General features: G+C 38.6%; 1 pseudogene; it reads left to right on the top strand.

Annotated features, from left to right (window-relative positions):
* Positions 1-2,497: 2,497 nt before the first annotated feature.
* LOC101683257 lies at positions 2,498-19,187 on the top strand (annotated as a pseudogene).
* The last annotated feature ends 2,416 nt before the right edge of the window (positions 19,188-21,603 follow it).

The raw sequence follows: 21,603 nt of genomic DNA on the forward strand, positions 1-21,603 counted from the left end.
ATTTTGATGCTCGTTCCCTTTGCCATATTGGGGAAATTCTCCCCAATAATTCTCTCCAGTATACCTTCTGCTCCCCTCTCACTTTCTTCTTCTTCTGGAATCCCAATTATTCTAATGTTGTTTCGTCTTATGGTGTCACTTATCTCTCGAATTCTCCCCTCGTGGTCCAGTAGCTGTTTGTCCCTCTTTTGATCAGCTTCTTTATTCTCTGTCATTTGGTCTTCTATATCACTAATTCTTTCTTCTGCCTCATTTATCCTAGCAGTGAGAGCCTCCATTTTTGATTGCACCTCATTAATAGCTTTTTTGATTTCAACTTGGTTAGATTTTAGTTCTTTTATTTCTCCAGAGAGGGCTTTTATATCTCTCGAGAGGGTTTCTCTAATATCTTCCATGCCTTTTTCGAGCCCGGCTAGAACCTTGAGAATTGTCATTCTGAACTCTAGATCTGACATATTACCGATGTCTGTATTGATTAGGTCCCTAGCCTTCGGTACTGCCTCTTGTTCTTTTTTTTGTGTTGAATTTTTCCGTCTTGTCATTTTGTCCAGATAAGAGTAAATGAAGGGGCAAGTAAAATACTAAAAGGGTGGCAACAACCCCAGGAAAATATGCTTTAACCAAATTAGAAGAGATCCAAAATCGTGAGTGGGGAGAAAGGGGATAAAAAGAGGTTCAAAAAGGAAGAAAGAAAAAAGAAAAAAAAAAGAAAAGAAAAGAAAAGAATTTTTAAAAAAAGAAAACACCTAAGAAAAATGTAAAAAAATATATATATATTAGATAAACTAGTAAAAAATCGTTAAAAAAGAAAAAGGTAACAGTTAAAAAAAAAATTTACCCGAAGGCGAGAAAAAAAAAATGAAAAAGAAAAAATTAAATTAACTGCAAGACTAAAAAAAATCACAGGAAAAAAGCCATGAGTTCCGTGCTTGGCTTTCTCCTCCTCTGGAATTCTGCTGCTCTCCTTGGTATTGAAACCGCACTCCTTGGTAGGTGAACTTGGTCTCGGCTGGATTTCTTGTTGATCTTCTGGGGGAGGGACCTGTTGTAGTGATTCTCAAGTGTCTTTGCCCCAGGCGGAATTACACCGCCCTTACCCGGGGCCGGGGTGAGTAATCCGCTCGGGTTTGCTTTCAGGAGCTTTTGTTCCCTGAGCGCTTTCCGTAGAGTTCCAGAGGACGGGAATACAAATGGCGGCCTCCTGGTCTCCGGCCCGGAGGAGCCGAGAGCCCAGGGCCCCACTCCTCAGTGCGCCCTCAGAGAACAGCGCCCAGTTACTCCCATCTGCCTGACCTCCGGCCGCACTCCGAGCTCACCGAGCCTGCGACCGGTTCAAGGTAACACGGAGCTGCGAGCTTACTGTCGGCTCTGTCTCTGTAGCCGGCTTTCCCGTTCCAATACCCGCAAGCTCTGCGACACTCAGACACCCCCGATCCTTCTGTGACCCTGCGGGACCTGAGGCCACGCTGACCCCGCGTGGGCTTCGCCCCGGTTTAGCCTCTGGAGCGATGTCCCTCAGCGGAACAGACTTTTAAAAGTCCTGATTTTGTGCGCGGTTGCTCCGCTGCTTGCCGGGAGCCGGCCCCTCCCCCCGGGGTCTATCTTCCCGTCGCTTTGGATTCACTTCTCCGCCGGTCCTACCTTTCAGAAAGTGGTTGTTTTTCTGTTTCCAGAATTGCTGTTCTTCTTCTCTTCGATCTGCCGATGGATTTTCAGGTGTTTGCAATCTTTAGATAAGCTATCTAGCTGATCTCCGGCTAGCTGAAGCAGTCTCAGCTTGCTACTTCTCCGCCATCTTGACTCCTCCTCCTCTACTGTGTGTTTTCTTACCATATTATTGCTACTTGAATCCAAGAACAATTTTAATAATTTAGCATTTCTAAGAACTAGAATGGTTCCAGATACAGTGTGCAATTTGATCATTTTTTGCATGAATAATACCTTAAGCAATGGCATAGTATTTCCATTATGGTTTCTCATCTTCCCACAAAGTATAAAGTCAAATGTTTTGCAAACTATTTGGTAATCCTGGTGAGGATTGGTTCCCATACAGCTTTTACCATGTTACCCAATTCTGAACATTTCAGATTGAACAGAAATTCCAGGGGTCAGTGTCATTTAAGGATGTGACTGTGGGCTTCACCCAGGAAGAGTGGTAGCACCTGGATTCAGCTCAGAGGTCCCTGTCTAGAGACATGATGCTGGAGAACTACAGTAACCTTGTCTCAGTGGGTAAGGTCTGGTTTTTTGTAATTCTAAGTAGCATGTTCTCATTCTTTTAACTGTGAAGCATATAGACACTGTAGAGTTGGATGATTTTTAATATTGGAACTGAGTAATCAGTGTTGATTGATCTCTTTTGGGTACCAGGAAGATATTTGTGTTTACCCCTCCAGTGAAATGTTCAATAGCATCTTCATTGAGCAGCTCCAGAAGCTTGCTGCTCTTTCAGAGACCCTGCAAGCCAGGCCTTCTGGTCTGAATCCTGAACACAAAGTATTGTGTTACCAAACCAGAAGTGGTCTTCAGGTTAGAGCGAGGAGAGGAGCCATGGATACTGGAGGAAGAATTCCCAAGCCAGAGCTTCCCAGGTGAGTTAATGGACTCTGCACAGATGAACATCAGGGCATTTAGTATTTTCCCATGATTAACCCAGAGGTTGACAATTTCAAGAATATCTCTTTAGATGTCTTAACCCTGGGAACTGACTGGGAATACTGTTTTTTTAACAAATCTCCTGAAACCACTCTTAAAATAACATTTTTTTTTGATTCACTTTTTTAGTATTTACCATTCTTACATCTGTCAAAAAACCAGTCCTTGCCTACTTTATTTTTACTGTTGTTTTTTTCATTCCTTTGTTTCCCAAAGCAGTTTCAGTTGCCTGCCTTACTGTCATCAGGCATTCTTTCATATGCTCATTTTTTGACTCAAATAATTTTTGAGTAATTGCTATTATCTATGTGTCAATGAGCTTATACAAATAGCAGTACAGCCAACAAATACATGAAAAGATGGTCAGCATTACTAAGCATCAGGGAAATGCAAATCGGAACCATACATCACACCATTTAGAATGGCTAGTACCAAGAAGAGAAGGGATAACTAGTTCTGGGAAGGATGCGGAGAAAAAGGAACGCTTGTGCACTGCTGACCGTGTTGTAAATTGGATCAGCTACAATAGAAAATGGTATAGAGATTGCTCAGAAAGTAAAATATAGAACTATCTTGTATGATCCAGTAGTTCCACTTGGGAAGACACCAGAGGAAATGAAAACAGGCTGTGAAAGAGAGAATATGCATGCTGGTGTTTATCACAGTATGATTCACAATAGCCAGATACGGAAATGACCTTAGGTTCCTGTCAGTGGATGAATATCTAAATAAGATAGGTATGTGTGAGTAATAGAATACTATTCAGCCATGAGAAAGGACATTCTGCCACTTGCAAAACGGGTGAACCTTTATATCAAGTGAGATAAGTCTGACAGAGAAAGGCAAGTACTGCATGTTGTCACTTGTGTCTGGAATCTAGAAAAGCTGAATTTGTTATAAACATGAGTAATGTGGTGGTTACCCAGAGTAGAGGGAGAGATAGAAGAGATTTTAAGTGTATAAAAAGTATAACAAGTAGTAAATAAGCCCTAGAGGGTTGCCTGGGTCGCTCAGTTATTAAGCATCTGCCTTTGGCTGGGATCGAGCCCCGCATTGGGCTCTCGGCTCAGTGGGAAGCCTGCTTCTCCCACTTCTACTTTCCCTGCTTGTGTTCCCTCTACTGCTGTGTCTCTGTCAAGTGATGAATACCATTTTAAAAAAAAGATAAATAAATAAGCCCTAGAGATGTTATATATCATATAATGAAAACAGTATTTTGTTACAGTAATCAAACTGAGACATTAGAACTTAATTTTTCTAATTACTAATAAGAAATGGTAATGATGTAACATAACAGGGTTGCTAATTATTGGTACAGTGGCAATTACACAGCATAAAAATGTATCAAATTAACAGATTGTACACTGAAAATTTATGCAGTTTTTTGTCAAATGTAAATTTAAAAGGTGACACTAAAATCATATACTTATGTGTATTAAAGCCCTGTAGTGGTAAAAATTTTCCTAGAATTAGAGCAAAGTTAAGTTGACTGTGCTACTCTTAAGAGTCTTAGGGAAAACCTTAAGGAGATCTCCATCAAAGCAGAATTTGATTTTTCCCCTCCATAATCCCAAAGGAAAATAAACATCTCGGGGCACCTGGGTGGCTCAGTGGGTTAAGCCTCTGCCTTCGGCTCGGGTCTACTTTGGCTCTCTGCTCAGCGAGGAGCCTGCTTCCTCCTCTCTGCCTGCCTCTCTGCCTACTTTCGATCTCTCTCTCTCTCTCTGTCAAATAAATAAATAAAAGCTTTTTTTTTTTTTTTTTAAAGCGGAATTTGAATGAGATGATTGTGTGAACTGTGAGGATCCTGCTTCTTCACAGAAGGGATAATAGCAGCTACTAAGCCAATGAGGAGGAATGTGTTTGGTGTTTCTTGGGAAACAGGAAAAATAGTCACAATGGCCAAGGGGAATGTTTGATGGGAAGTGGCGCAGGAAATGGTGTCAGGCAGCTGTGGTCCAAAAGAAGAATATCATAAGTCTTACTGAAGTTTTTAATTTTATTCTTACTAGTGTATTTTGGGAAACAAACAATGTCTGATTTATAAGATCTCTCTCACCTCTGTAGAGAAAATGTTGGAAAGAACGTAAGCACTTAAGAGAGTTCACTAGTGGAACCTTTTAAGTTTTCCTGAAGGGTGATTATGGTCATTTAGTCAAAATTGGAGAGGAATGGAGGTAATGAGAAGAGGCTGGATTTTCTCTGTATTTGGAATAACTGAAGAATTAACATTTGTATTGGGGCACCTGGGTGGCTCAGTTGGTTAAGTGTTTGCCTTTGGCTCAAGTCATGATCCCAGGGTCCTGGGATCAAGTCCTGCTTTGGGCTCCCTGTTAAGTGGGGAGTCTGCTTCTTACCCTTCTTCTCCCTCTGCCCCTCTCCCCCTGCTTATGTTCTCTCTGTCTCTGTCTCAAATAAATTAAAAAAAAACTTTAAAAAGAAAAAAAAAGAACTAAAAAGGGAAGAGATGATGGCACTTGAAGTATTTAAAGGAATAATGATGAAAACTTCCCAAATTTGGCAAAAAAGATATTCATACCAATGGCATGTCATGATTAAATTTCTGAAACCAAAAGAGAAAAAAATTATGAGAGTAATTTTTGGAAATGATAGTGAATTCATCATCTGAAACCATGGAGGCTAGAAGGCAATAATCCATTTTTTTTTCCAAGTACTGAAAGAAAAGAACTTTCAAACAAAACAGAACTGTGGCTTGTGAAAATACATTCATGAAAGGATAACTGAAGGTATCCTACAATGGAAAAAAAAATAGAAAATGTTGTTAGCAAACTTATCTTTTAAAAATGGCTAGAGGAAGTTCTTTAAATAGAAAGGAAATAACACAAGAAACCGTGGAGCTTCAAAAAAGAAAGAACATTGGAAGTGGCAAAAAATAAGGGTAAATATAATAGAGTTCCCATCTAAGGAGTTTATGAAATCACATTTGATTGTTGATAGAAAATTTAGAATATCATGATTTGATGCTCTGCGTGTGGAGGATATGATGTATTTACAAGATAGAATACAGGAATTTAATTGGAATTAAAGTGTTATATTTCCTTGAAGTGGTAAAATGTTGATCCAGGAGGACGGTAATAAATTATATATGTACATTTTACCTAGAAATGGACTTGGAATACTTAGAACAACCACTAAAAAAACTATACAAGGTGGTAAACTTAGAAATACTGTAAGTAAATGAAGACGGAATCTTTTAAGAAGATGTTCAAGTAACCAGGAAGAAAATAAATTAGGAACAGATGAATGAGAAACTGAGAAAACAATAGAAAAATAAAACAACAGACTTAAACATTGATATAGCAGTGTCTACTGTAAATGTAAATGATCTAAACACACCAATTCAGGGCACCTGAGCAGCTCAATTGGTTAAGCGACTGCTTTTGGCTCAGGTCGTGATCCCGCAGTACCGGGATGGAGTCCCACATTGGGTTCCAGCCTCCATGGGGAGTCTACCTTTCCCACTGAACTTCTCCTCTCTCATGCTGTCTCTCAAATAAGTAAATAAAATCTTTAAAAAAATTTTAAAAACACACCAATTCAGGTATAGACTGGCAGACTGGATAAAACAAAAAACAAAAGGAAGAAATATGTTATCTACAAAGAAATTCATTTCAAATACAACATAGTGAGTTTGATGGGAAATAGAAAAAGATACACTGGGGTACCTGGGTGGCTCAGTCATTAAGCGTCTGCCTTCAGTTCAGGTCATAATCCCAGGATCCTGGGATCCAACCCTGCATCAGGCTCCCTGCTTGTCGGGAAGTCTGCTTCTCCCTCTTTCACTCCTCCTGCTTAGGTTCCCTCTCTTTTTGTCTCTCCCTGTTAAATTAATAAATAAAATCTCTTAAAAAATGAGAAAGAGGAAAATACACTTTGCAAACATTAATGAAAAAAAAAACAAGACTGACTCCATTAATATTAGATAAATTAGTCTTGAGAGCAAAGGAAATTATTGGAGAAAAAGCAGTATTCCAATGAAAAAGACTGTGATCCAAAATGTGACCCCACCAAACAACAGAAAGAACCTCATAGTACACACATCAAAACTGATTGAGCTGAAAGGAGAAATAAACAAATTTTCAATTTTATTTGGGGAATTCAGCACCTTACTCTCAGCAATTGGTAGAACTTTCAGACAGCAGATATAAATTAATGGCAGATGTAGAAGAACTGAATGGTACCATTAACCAGAGGGATTGAATGAACATTTGTAGATAGTACCTAGAAGCAGCAGGATATGCATTCTTCTCAAGTGCCTGTGGAGCACTCAGTAAGATACAACATATCCTATGCCATAAACAAACCTTAGTAAATTTAGCAGAACCAAAATAGTGCTATGTTCTCGTAGCATAAGGAAATCAAACTGCAAATCAATAATAGAAAGGCAGTAGAGGGCACCCGGGTGGCTCAGTGGGTTAAAGCCTCTGCCTTCGGCTCAGGGCATGATCTCAGGGTCCTGGGATTGAGCCCGGAGTCAGGCTCTCTCTACAGCGGGGAGTATGCTTCCCTTCCTCTCTCTCTCTGCCTACTTGTGATCTGTATCTGTGAAATAAATAAATAAAATCTTAAAAAAAGGCAATAGACTCTCTCTTTGCTGGGAAAATTGGACAGCCACATGCAGAAAAATGAAATTGGACCATTTCCTTACACCACACACAAAAATAGACTCAAAATGGATCAAGGACCTCAATGTGTGAAAGGAATCCATCAAAATCCTTGAGGAGAACACAGGCAGCAACCTCTTCGACCTCAGCCGCAGCAACATCTTCCTAGGAACAACGCCAAAGGCAAGGGAAGCAAGGGCAAAAATGAACTACTGGGATTTCATCAAGATCAAAAGCTTTTGCACAGCAAAGGAAACAGTTAACAAAATCAAAAGACAACTGACAGAATGGGAGAAGATATTTGCAAACGACATATCAGATAAAGGACTAGTGTCCAGAATCTATAAAGAGCTTAGCAAACTCAACACCCAAAGAACAAATAATCCAATCAAGAAATGGGCAGAAGACATGAACAGACATTTCTGCAAAGAAGACATCCAGATGGCCAACAGACACATGAAAAAGTGCTCCATATCACTCGGCATCAGGGAAATACAAATCAAAACCACAATGAGATATCACCTCACACCAGTCAGAATGGCTGAAATCAACAAGTCAGGAAATGACAGATGCTGGCGAGGATGCGGAGAAAGGGGAACCCTCCTACACTGTTGGTGGGAATGCAAGCGGTGCAGCCACTCTGGAAAACAGCATGGAGGTTCCTCAAAATGTTGAAAATAGAACTGCCCTATGACCCAGCAATTGCACTATTGGGTATTTGCCCTAAAGATACAAACGTAGTGATCCAAAGGGGCACGTGCACCCGAATGTTTATAGCAGCAATGTCCACAATAGCCAAACTATGGAAAGAACCTAGATGTCCATCAACAGATGAATGGATCAAGAAGATGTGGTATATATACACAATGGAATACTATGCAGCCATCAAAAGAAATGAAATCTTGCCACTTGCAACAACATGGATGGAACTAGAGCGTATCATGCTTAGCGAAATAAGTCAAGCGGAGAAAGACAACTATCATATGATCTTCCTGATATGAGGAAGTGGTGATGCAACATGGGGGCTTAAGTGGGTAGGAGAAGAATAAATGAAACAAGATGGGATGGGAGGGAGACAAACCATAAGTGACTCTTAATCTCACAAAACAAACTGAGGGTTGCTGGGGGGAGGGGATTTGGGAGAAGGGGGTGGGATTATGGACACTGGGGAGGGTATGTGCTTTGGTGAGTGCTGTGAAGTGTGTAAACCTGGTGATTCACAAACCTGTACCCCTGGGGATAAAAATATATGTTTATATAAAGAAATAAAAAAGAAGGGAATCTTTCTGCCCTTCAACAGATGAATGGATAAGGAAGATGTGGTGCATATACACTATGGAGTATTATGCCTCCATCAGAAAGGATGAATATCCAACTTTTGTAGCAACATGGATGTTACTGGAAAAGATTATGCTGAGTGAAATAAGTCAAGCAGAGAGAGTCAATTATCATATCGTTTCACTTACTTGTGGAGCATAACAAATATCATGGAGGACATGGGGAGTTAGAGAGGAGAAGGGAGTTGGGGGAAATTGGAAGGGGAGGTGAACCATGAGAGACTATGGACTCTGAAAAACAATCTGAGGGGAATGAAGTGGTGGGGGGGTGGGAGGTTGGGGTACCAGGTGGTGGGTATTATAGAGGGCACAGATTGCATGGAGCACTGGGTGTGGTGCAAAAATAATGAATACTGTTATGCTGAAAATAAATAAATGTAATTAAAAAAAACATATTTTTATCCCCAGGGGACGGTCTTTTATTTAGAACTGACCAGGGAGCTTGTGGCCTTAACATTCTTGTGATGTCTTGGTTTGAGTAAGGACTGGTGATAACATCTTTAATGGCTACTTTTTTTTAGGGTCTGTTTATTCTTTGTTGGTCACAGGTGACTGTCATTAAAAAAAATAAAAAAGACACCCCCCCAGCCCCACTCCCAACTTCAGACAGGTTTCGCCCTCAGCTAGGGCCAAGGGGTCTGGTGTGTTCCCTTATCTCTGGTTTCCTTACACCTCCACAGTTTTGGGATTTCTGTAAGCCCGATCCCATAGACCCCTACCTATCTCTCCCTACTTGGCCGTGCCTGTCCTTTACTCAACAGGTCAGTTCGTTTTTGTAACCTACGTCTCCTAAGAAGTTTGCTTCTAGATAATAACATTACATATATGTGTATGTATATATAATGTATGTATATATATAAAATGATAATTTGTGAGTTTTATGTACTATAATTATATGTATACATATATAACAGTGATATAATTTCTAAGTAAAGATGTAAAAAATAGAAACATATATTAGATATTATAAAAATTTTATTGCAGGGAGGCAATGATTGAATATATCTATTTTGTGTTTGAACTAATTTGTTTATAAGTGTTCATCTCTCAGTGGGCATAGAAGTTAACATTTTTCTTTTAATGTTCAGAATTAAGCACAACATCAAATAAAATTATTTGTCAGGTAAAAAAAAAAAAAGGCAATAGAAAAATACCTAAACATTTCAGAATTAAACAAGACACATGTAAGTAAAGCATGAATGAAAGACATCCCAAAGGAAAATTTAAAAAATAACACACAGAAATGTCAGGTATCAGTCTCACTGGAGTTCCTTATATGTGATGAGTTGTATTTCTCTTGATACTTAAATTTTATTTTTTGTGATTCTTTTTTAGTATTTTTACTGTGATGCATCTTGGCATGGATCTCTGTTTATCTCACGTGGAGTTTATCTTCTTGAATTTGCATATTATTTTTATCTTAAGTTTCCAGGGTTTTGCCATCATTCTGTTGAATGATTTTTCTCTTCTCACTCTTCCTTCTGTTCTTTTGATATTCCCATTATGAATATGTTGGTGCAGGTAGCACTGTCTTTCATTTGTTTGAGGCTTTCTTTGGTTTTATTCATTATTATTTCTTTTGTGTAAATGATATCTATTGTGTATCTTCAAGTTTACTAATTCATCTTCTATAAGCTTGAATCAACGAATTTATAATTCTTGTCTAACGAATTTACAATGCAGATATTATAATTTTCAAATTGAGAATTTTTGTTTCATTCTTTTCAGTTTTTTGATGTTCTCTATGTGATGAGGGTGCCATCATTACCTTCCTTTCCTTCCTTGAACATGGTTGCCTTTTGGGTGTGTTTGTAAAAGCTGCTTTGAGAAGTGCTAAGTCTGATATCTGGACTCTTTCATGGGCAGTTAGCTGCCTGCTCCTTCCCCCATATATGTGAAATTTTCCTCTTTGTCTTATGAATCACAAGACAAAGCTCTCTCTCTCTTTCTTTCTTTTTTTCCTTTGGACAAAAGGGATATTTTAGATATTTTGTACCTAGCCTTATACTGATTCCTTCTTTCTCTGAAAGGGCCCATTGTTATTTTTCCTTGCTTATTTATTTGTTTAATGACTGGGTTGGATTATTTAAAGTCCTTTCCTTCCACAGTGTACGTCTCTAATGACTCTTGTCAAAGGGCTCTGCCTTGGGGGTGCCCAGTGTTACTAGGATGACAGATAGTTTTTCAAAGTGTTAGAAAGGAAAACCTGATGGAACTTGAATGATAAAAAGACACACAGCTACCGTCTGTTTCAATATCTCTCTCCTGATAAATAGAAGAACACTGAGTAACCAAATTGACTTAATTGACATTTATAAAATATCCCCTACCCCTACACACAAATAAACCAGTGGAATACACATTCTTTTCAGGAACACATGAACATAAACCAAGGTAGATCGCATTCTAAGATCTAAAACAAATCTCAATTAATTTAAAAGGAGTCAAGTCATATAAAATACCTTTTCTTACCAGAGTAGAGTTAGATCTAGCCGAATTAAAAATCAACAAAATACTAGCCAATAGGATTCAACAGTACATTAAAAAGATTATTCACCACGACCAAGTGGGATTTATTCCAGGGCTGCAAGGTTGGTTCAACATCCGCAAATCAGTCAATGTGATACAACACATCAATAAAAGTGAGAACAAGAACCATATGATACTCTCAATAGATGCTGAAAAAGCATTTGACAAAGTACAACATCCCTTCCTGATCAAAACTCTTCAAAGTGTAGGGATAGAGGGCACATACCTCAATATCATCAAAGCCATCTATGAAAAACCCACCGCAAATATCATTCTCAATGGAGAAAAACTGAAAGCTTTTCCGCTAAGGTCAGGAACACGGCAGGGATGTCCATTATCACCACTGCTATTCAACATCGTACTAGAGCTCCTAGCCTCAGCAATCAGACAACAAAAGGAAATTAAAGGCATCCAAATTGGCAAAGAAGAAGTCAAATTATCACTCTTCGCAGATGATATGATACTATATGTGGAAAACCCAAAAGACTCCACTCCAAAACTGCTAGAACTTATACAGGAATTCAGTAAAGTGTCAGGATATAAAATCAATGCACAGAAATCAGTTGCATTTCTCTACACCAACAGCAAGACAGAAGAAAGAGATATTAAGGAGTCAATCCCATTTACAATTGCATCCAAAACCATAAGATACCTAGGAATAAACCTAACCAAAGAGACACAGAATCTATACTCAGAAAACTATAAAGTACTCATGAAAGAAATTGAGGAAGACACAAAGAAATGGAAAAATGTTCCATGCTCCTGGATTGGAAGAATAAATATTGTGAAAATGTCTATGCTACCTAAAGCAATCTACACATTTAATGCAATTCCTATCAAAGTACCATCCATCTTTTTCAAAGAAATGGAACAAATAATTCTAAAATTTATATGGAACCAGAAAAGACCTCGAATAGCCAAAGGGATATTGAAAAAGAAAGCCAATGTTGGTGGCATCACAATTCCGGACTTCAAGCTCTATTACAAAGCTGTCATCATCAAGACAGCATGGTACTGGCACAAAAACAGACACATAGATCAATGGAACAGAATAGAGAGCCCAGAAATAGACCCTCAAATCTATGGTCAACTAATCTTCGATAAAGCAGGAAAGAATGTCCAATGGAAAAAAGACAGCCTTTTCAATAAATGGTGCTGGGAAAATTGGACAGCCACATGCAGAAAAATGAAATTGGACCATTCCCTTACACCACACACAAAAATAGACTCAAAATGGATGAAGGACCTCAATGTACGAAAGGAATCCATCAAAATCCTTGAGGAGAACACGGGCAGCAACCTCTTCGACCTCTGCCGCAGCAACATCTTCCTAGGAACAACGCAAAAGGCAAGGGAAGCAAGGGAAAAAATGAACTACTGGGATTTCATCAAGATCAAAAGCTTTTGCACAGCAAAGGAAACAGTTAACAAAATCAAAAGACAACTGACAGAATGGGAGAAGATATTTGTAAACGACATATCAGATAAAGGACTAGTGTCCAGAATCTATAAAGAACTTAGCAAACTCAACACCCAAAGAACAAATAATCCAATCAAGAAATGGGCAGAAGACATGAACAGACATTTCTGCAAAGAAGACATCCAGATGGCCAACAGACACATGAAAAAGTGCTCCATATCACTCGGCATCAGGGAAATACAAATCAAAACCACAATGAGATATCACCTCACACCAGTCAGAATGGCTGAAATCAACAAGTCAGGAAATGACAGATGCTGGCCAGGATGCGGAGAAAGGGGAACCCTCCTACACTGTTGGTGGGAATGCAAGCTGGTGCAACCACTCTGGAAAACAGCATGGAGGTTCCTCAAAATGTTGAAAATAGAACTGCCCTATGACCCAGCAATTGCACTATTGGGTATTTACCCTAAAGATACAAATGTAGTGATCCAAAGGGACACATGCACCCGAATGTTTATAGCAGCAATGTCCACAATAGCCAAACTATGGAAAGAACCTAGATGTCCATCAACAGATGAATGGATCAAGAAGATGTGGTATATATACACAATGGAATACTATGCAGCCATCAAAAGAAATGAAATCTTGCCATTTGCAACAACATGGATGGAACTAGAGCGTATCATGCTTAGCGAAATAAGTCAAGCAGAGAAAGACAACTATCATATGATCTCCCTGATATGAGGAAGTGGTGATGCAACATGGAGGCTTAAGTGGGTAGAAGAAGAATAAATGAAACAAGATGGGATTGGGAGGGAGACAAACCATAAGTGACTCTTAATCTCACAAAACAAACTGAGGGTTGCCGGGGGGAGGGGGTTTGGGAGAAGGGGGTGGGATTATGGACATTGGGGAGGGTATGTGATTTGGTGAGTGCTGTGAAGTGTGTAAACCTGGTGATTCACAGACCTGTACCCCTGGGGATAAAAATATATGTTTATAAAAAAAAAATCTTTAAAAGAAAAAAAAATCAATAACAGAAATTCCTAAATAGTTAGAAACTTAATGGCACACTTTTACATAACTTGATGGTTCAGAGAAGAATTTGAAGGGTAAATTAGAAACTATTTTAAGCTGAATGTTCATGAAAACAGAATTTGTAGGAAATCAACATATAGGAAATTTTTATATTGGAAATGAAGTATGTGTATAGTATTTCATTGTTTTCATTATTTTCCATATGATCTTTATTCCTTACTTCTCTTACTGTGTTTGGGTTTATTCCTTACTTCTCTTACTTCTTTTGGGTTTAATTTTCTCTTTTCTAGGGTTTTTCCTCTATAGAAACTATAATCCTACATATATGCATATAATTTTATTTTAAAATTTTTACTTATTTTGCAGACTACCTTCTTTAGCCGGGGTCTTCCTTGTGATCCATTTCTTCTTTCTTTAGTTTTATTGTAATATTTTTCTGCTCTGTCATCACTGATCCTTTTTCAATGCTATTTATTAAAATTCCAGTGAAGTCTCTTTTCTCTCTGGGCTCTCTGTCAGTCTGCCTGGACTACTACAACAAAGCACCACAGACTGGGTGACTTAAATAACAGAAATTTGTTTTCTCACACTTCTGGAGTTTGTAAAGCCAAGGTGAAGGTGCCAGCAGGGTTGGTTTCTGGTGAGCCCTATCTCTTCAGCTTGCAGACAGCACCTTCTTGCTGTAGCCTCACATCGCTTTTTTGTGTGTGCACATGGTGGGAGCAAGGAAGTTGGTGCCTCTTCAACTTCTAATAAGGGTGCTGCTCCTATCAGATTAGCCCAACACGCTGATGACCTAATTCAACCTTAATTGCCTCCTTAAAGGCACTGTCTCCAGATACAGTCACCTTGGGAATTAGGGCTGCAGCATATGAATTTGGGAGAGGGGCAATTCAGTTCATATCTGGCTCCTTGTAATTTAAGTCTATTCCAAGGTCACATTGTCCTTTTTACAATATTATTCCTCACCTAGATCACTAAGCCTTGTGTCCTTAGTTCCCATATACTCTTGGAGTTCCCAGTGGTCTGAATTGTCATGTATCAGAACTGAGATGTCATCTCAGTATTGCCCCACTCATAGTGAGACTTCCCCTTTCTGGAAATGATTCTGTTTACATTTAATCATCTCTGAGTTCCCTGTCTCTTCTTTATGTGTGGTTGCTACAGTATGTAGCTGACTCTTTCAAAGGATGTGGGCTCATTATCAGTTTCTTCTGTATTTAAATGTTTCTTTCCTTAGTGGTGATTTGAATTTAGTAGTACTTTGTATCTCCTAGTTATGCCAAAGGCATGGGTTGTTGGAGGTAATTTTATTTGCTCTCCTTATATTGATATTTTAACAGGTGCTGTTATTTTTTAGACATTGGAATGCAGATGTTCACGTTGTAATAGGCAGTTTCTGCTCCCTTTTTGTACTGTGCCAGGCTTTTGTTTCTTGTTTTTATTTCTGTGGTTCATATTAAACTCAAGAATAGAAAAAAATGTGCTTAAAATTATTTTCTTCTCTGGAGACTAAAAAAGAAATCCAAGTCAGCTATAATATAGGGCATTTGTATATATATTGCATTCCATAAAAAATGTGTTAATATTTCCATGTAAGGTTAATTTTTCTTATTTTTAGAAATCTGGAAAACTGATCACAAGAAAGAAAGAAGCCACCAAAACCAGCCTAAACATGTGTGGGAAGTTGCATTCATCAATAATAAAACACTAACTAAAGAACAAGGTAATGTAGTAGAAAAACCACTTAACTTGGACACAAAGTCTTCCTTCCAGAAGAACCCTCTGTCAGTGGGACTCACATGGAGTGAATTTCAGCTGTATTTCAGAATTATTTATCAATAAGAAAAACTGTTTAGGAAAAAAGACTGATGAATTTAATGCCTGTGGAAAATTGCTACTCTGTATTAAACGTGAGAAAACTCATACTAGAGAGAAGAGTGAATTTTTTAAAAATGGGAAAATGTTGAGTCATGATGAGGACCCTATTCATCCTGAGAAGATTCAAATGTTAGAGCAAAATTTTGATTATAATATTTACCTGTCGGAGACCGCCTCTGGCCGGGAAAGCCCCGCCATTACAAGATAGCGCTTGGCTCACTGCCAGCAAGATGCACTGCAAGTAAACAACGAACTTTCTGGTGAAGCCCACCTAAAGGGGGATATAGTCATTGGCTGTTTCAAATCTAATCAGCATAGTAACAAGACTCTCATTGGCTCTCCCTATTGCTTGGCCCCTTATTGGTCACCCTGCCGCATATAAGCTAAGGAAGTTGACGAAATAAAGGGGAATGAAGCATTAATACTGAACCAGGCTTCTTGTCGTCCTTGCGGGTCGAGGGCGATATTTATCAAGAAACCTTCCTTGAAAAGGCAATATTTAGTACGTACAAGAGAGAGATTGCAGAAGGTAATGATTGTGAGTGTAATGAATATGGGAGAACCTTCTTTGATAACTCCTTCTTAGTCCATCGGATAAATTCCTCAGAGGAAAATCACTGTGGATTTAGTGATTGTGGAAAATCCTTATGTATAAAGTCTACCCTTTTGAAACATCATGGGGCACATATGAAACACTATGAATGTAATCAAAGTGGGAATGATTTCGGGAGGAATTTATGCCTTTCACAACTTCAGAAACCTCATAAAGGAGAAAAACACTTTGAATGTAATGAATGTGGGAAAGCGTTTTGAGAGAAATCCCACCTCATTTGACATCAGAGGATACACACAGGAAAGAAACGCTTTCAGTGTAATGAATGTGGAAAAACTTTTTGGGAGAAGTCAAACCTCACTAAACATCAGAGCTCACACACAGGAGAGAAGCCCTATGTGTGCAGTGAATGTGGGAAAGCCTTCAGCCACAAGTCAGCCCTCACATTACACCAGAGAACACATTCAGGTGAGAAACCCTATCAGTGTAATGCATGTGGGAAAACTTTTTATCAGAAGTCAGACCTCACTAAACACCAGAGAACACACACAGGACTGAAAGCCTATGAATGCTATGAATGCGGGAATTCCTTCTGTATGGATTCACACCTTACAATACATCAGAGAACTCATACAGGTGCAAAACCCTTCGAATGTCCTGACTGTGGGAAATCTTTCTGTCAGAAGTCACACCTTAGACAACATCCAAGAACTCACATAGGGGATAAACCCTATGAATGTAATGCATGTGGGAAAACATTCTACTACAAGTCAGTTCTCACCGGCATCAGATAATTCATACAGGGTTGAAACCTTATGAATGATTTGAATGTGGGAAAACCTGCTTGAAGTCTGACCTCACAGTACATCAGAGAACTCACACAGGGGAGAAGCCTTTTGCATGTCCTGAATGTGGGAAATTCTTCAGCCATAAGTCTACCCTCTCTCAACATTATAGGACACATACAGGGGAGAAACACTTTGAATGTCATGAATGTGGGAAAATCTTCTATAGTAAATCATACCTAACTAAACATAATAGAACACACACAGGGGAGAAGCCCTATGAATGTAACAAATGTGCGAAAACCTTCTGTCAGAAGTCTCAGCTCACACAGCACCAGAGAATTCAGATAGGTGAGAAACCTTGAGTTTAATGAATATGGAAAGGCTTTCTATCATAAGTCCGCCTTAATTGTCCACCAGAGAACTCATACAGAAGAAAAGCCCTATAAATGTAATGAATGTGGGGAATCGTTCTGTGTGAAGTCAGGACTTATTTTACATCACAGAAAACACACAGGGGAGAAACCCTATGAATGTAATGAATGTGGGAAATCCTTCAGTCACAAATCATCCCTCACAGTACCTCACAGAGCTCACCCAGGAGAGAGATCTTGTCAGTGTAATGAATGTGGGAAAATTTTTTTACCGTAAGTCAGACCTTGCTAAACATCAGAGATCACACACAGTGGAGAAGCCTTATGAATGTAACACATGTGGAAAAACCTTCTCTCAGAAGTCAAACCTCATTGTACATCAGAGAACACACAGGAGAAAAATCTTACAATTGAAGTGGATGTTAGGAGTGTCGAGCTGCACTTCAGCAGCCATTACACAAGAATTCACACTGGCAGAAGCTCTGTTGACATCCTGAATGTTCGGGAACCTTCTTCCACACAAACTGACCTTATTTTACTCCAAAGTAGACTGTGACGAATGCAGGACAGTCTTGTTAAGTAACATTCCATTGAATGTCACCAAGCAAATACTGGTATAAAGCGTTACAGATTTCTTTATTTCGTAAAAGTATCTTTGTTTTCTTTTTTAGCAAAAATACAAACTAGGTTACATCAGAATTTATATTAAAAGGAAACCTTTCAATTTTGGGGTATATAGCTTGAAGATTATTTTTAGAAGTAACACAACATTAGAAGTTGAGTTTTGGGTTTTGATGCCATATTTATCTTTGGGAAACATAAGAAATTGTAATTTATAGAAGTATATTGTGCCATGTAAAGCTTTAAAAACTAACTAACTAATAAATAAAATGAAAAAATAGAATCACAAGAAGTTGCAGTCGTACATAGAATTCTCACATGCCCTCCAGCAGGCTTCCTCTGTGGCTGATTTCCACAACCATTGTATATTGTCAAGCAGAGGGAGTTGATGGTACCACAGTACTAAGTCACATACAGTCCTTATTCTCACTTCAGTTTTTACATGCAGTTTGCGTGTACGTGTAGTTCTGTGAAATTTTATCACTTAATAGTTTGAGTAACCATCAACACAGCTTACAAAATCGAAAAGGAATCTGGAGTTTCTGTTGCATTAGAATTACAAGGGAATCATGATTTCATCACGAGAAGTTCCCTCATGTTAATCGTACTGCAGCCCTCATTCTGGCAATCATGTGACTATGAAGCTTTTTAAAAGCAGAAATAAACTGAGTAATTAGGGCCACAGCCTTCCTTATGTGAAGCATCCCTCAAGTGTGCAGGATTTGCATTTCCACATACGGTACCTTATATAAACTATATGTGCTTCATATGCATCATGAAACTTAATCTAGTTGTGAACACAGAACAGCCACTCCTAATTTGGCAGTTGTTACCATATCAGGCACATCGCTCATGTGTGTAAGGGCTGAGCAGTTTGTAAAAGGAGGCCCACAGAGCTCATTTGTAACACTTTAGAATGTATAAATCAAAATAGCGAAGTGGCAAGTAGAATGTATTTAGTGTAGAGGGATATCTAGTTCCTAGTCTCATTTTCCCCATTCACTCATGGTTCATGCCAAACCAGGAGTACCTTGAGTATACATATGTGAGTCCTCTAGTCCTCAGCCCAAATTTTATACAAACCCTCTGCAAGTAGCTGCCCTCTAAGGCAGAGGCCAGTGTAGCCAGAGACAGATCTGAGCCGTTGGAGATTTTTGGCTCTGTGAGAAGGTGGGTTGAGACTGGAGCGGGTGGGGCTGGAGTGAGGCATTTATTGACTGACAGGGTATAAAGGTGGTATAATAAATTACACCATCAGTGAGATTACACAAACCAGGTTACAGAAACAAATGGTCTTAACTTGCACAAAGAGTCTAAGCTTACATCTTAGGAAACTAGGAAAAGGAGCTGATTAAATCCAGCATAAGCTTTCTTTGAGCAGAAATCAGTAGAACCAAAAGTTAGTTATTTGAAAAGGTTAATGAAACTGATAAACATCTTTGCTAAATTAAATAAGAAAAAGAGAAGATACAAGGTGCTGAGAAGAGAATGAGGGAAAGCCGTAACAACTGATTCCATGGACATTAAAAGGATACTAATACTATGGACTGCTCTCCGTCCACAAATTTCATAACCTAGATAAAATTAAATAGACCAGTTCCTTGAAGGACACAATCTGCCAAAACTCACCAAAAGATCTAACTAGGCATATAGCTGTTAAAGAAATTGAGTTAATACTTGATCTTCCAAATCAGTGTCAGTCCCAAATGTGTTCATTAGTGAATTCTACCAAACACTTCAGGAAGAAGTGATACCATTTCTCTACAATCTCTTCCAAAAAGTAAAAGCAGAACTACTTCTTAACTCATTCTGTGAAGCCAGCATTGCTGTAGTAGCAAAACGAGGTAGACATTACAAGAAAAGGAAACTGCAGATAGAAGTCTATGTCTTGGAACATAAATGCAGAAATCCTCAACAAGTCATTAGCAAATTGAATCCAACAGTATACATTTTCACACCATGACCGAGTGGGGTTTATTTCAGGTATGCAGTCCTGGTTCAACATTTGATAATCAGTTCAGGTAACCCATCACATCAACAGGGAAAAGAAGAAATTACCATATGATCATACCAATAGGTTCAGAAAAGCATTTCACAAAATCTTAACCCACATTCACAATAAGAAATCTCAGCATACTAGGAATACAGGGAATTTCTTTAACTCAGTAAAACATGACTTCAACAGCCCTATAGCTAACATTGTACTTAATGGTGAGAATAGATGCTTTTCCGGTAATGTAAGGAGGAAGGGGGCCCCTTTGACCACTCTTTTTCAGCCTCCTTCTGGAAGTCTTTGCTAACATAGTATTATAAAGAAAATAAACTTGGATTTGGAAGGAAGAGATAATAAAACTGTCTATATTCACACATGACATGATTCTGTAGGTAGAAAATTCCAAGGAGTCAACAATAGAATACCTTGACACTGGTAAGCAATTATAACAAGGTTATAAGGTACAGTGATTGAGGGAGTGGTAAAAAGAAATGAACTCTCAGGAATAGAAGACATGGAGGAAACTCACTTACATGTTGCTAAATGAAAGCCAATCTGAAAAGACTTTACACTTTGGTTTCCATCTATAGTGCATTCTGATAACAGCAGAAGCTTATGGAGACAATAAAAAGATGAGTGATAGCCAGGGTTTCGCGGCAAGGCAGGGAAATTTGAATAGGTGGATTTTAGAGGATTTTTAAGACAGTGAAACAATGCTGTAGGATATTATAATAGTAGACACATGTCATTTACTTGTCAATGCCCATAAAGTATAAAACACAAAGGGTAAACCATGAGGTAAACTGTGGACTTTAGTTAGTAATAATGTATCAATATTGGCTCACCAGTTGTAACAAATGTACCACACTAATACAAAATTCAAATACGGGACTGTAGCAGTGGGTAGAAGTGAAGGGTGTACATAGGAACTCTGTACTTTCTGCTCAATTTTTTGTAACTCTAAAACTACTCTAAAAAATAAAGTGTATTAAACAACCCTGCCTGCATATAGTAGTGTAGATGAATCTGTGAAGTTGCTTTCTTCTATACTTAAAAAATTAAGAATTCACATTATTCAGTACCAGTTTTCCCATGGTGGGAAGCAGAATGCATTCTCAGAAATTGCATATTGACAGCCGCTAAACCCATTTTCAGTTATAGCTTTTCTGCTCTTGAAAGTCGTATTATCTTTCTTGGAAGTATCATAAATTTCTTACCTCTCTTCATAACATCTTGTTTCTATATTACGGTTTTTGTCATAGATTTCTGCACTGAAAATATAATCAACATTAATGAACATTTGAGATGTTTTTATAGTCTTTGGAATATTTTAAATTATAGTAACTGTGGCCTGAAATTAAGGCCTAGTATAACGGACTCTTTTGCATCTGAAACCAAGATGGAATCCCACCACCAACCGAGTGAATAGGAGGCAGTTAATACACTTATCATAATGAACAGGATGGTCCATCCAAGATGAAGGTCACCATCTAAGATGTAATTCATCTAGTTATCATTAACTAATTGTTCTTGACTGACTGACTGGTTCTGTGATATGACAAAGGCCCCTTGGGACAGAGCTGCTAGTTGCTTCCAGTCCTGCCTTTTGACCGACACTGTAGTGCCACCTTTTTGGGGTATCACTGTGTCTTCCCACCCTAAAAAGCTCTTGTCCCTAAGAGAGAATTGTTAATTGGCCATACCCCAGGTGACTTCTCTTTGGGTTCAGTGTGGCTGTGAAGCTCCTTCCTGTAAAGGCAGTGACAACACTATTCCCTAACTGCATTTG

The sequence above is a fragment of the Mustela putorius genome, unplaced genomic scaffold (assembly GCF_011764305.1).
Source record: "Mustela putorius furo isolate JIRA1106 unplaced genomic scaffold, ASM1176430v1.1 tig00001033_pilon_pilon_pilon, whole genome shotgun sequence".
In the NCBI taxonomy this organism is placed as follows: Eukaryota; Metazoa; Chordata; class Mammalia; order Carnivora; family Mustelidae; genus Mustela; species Mustela putorius.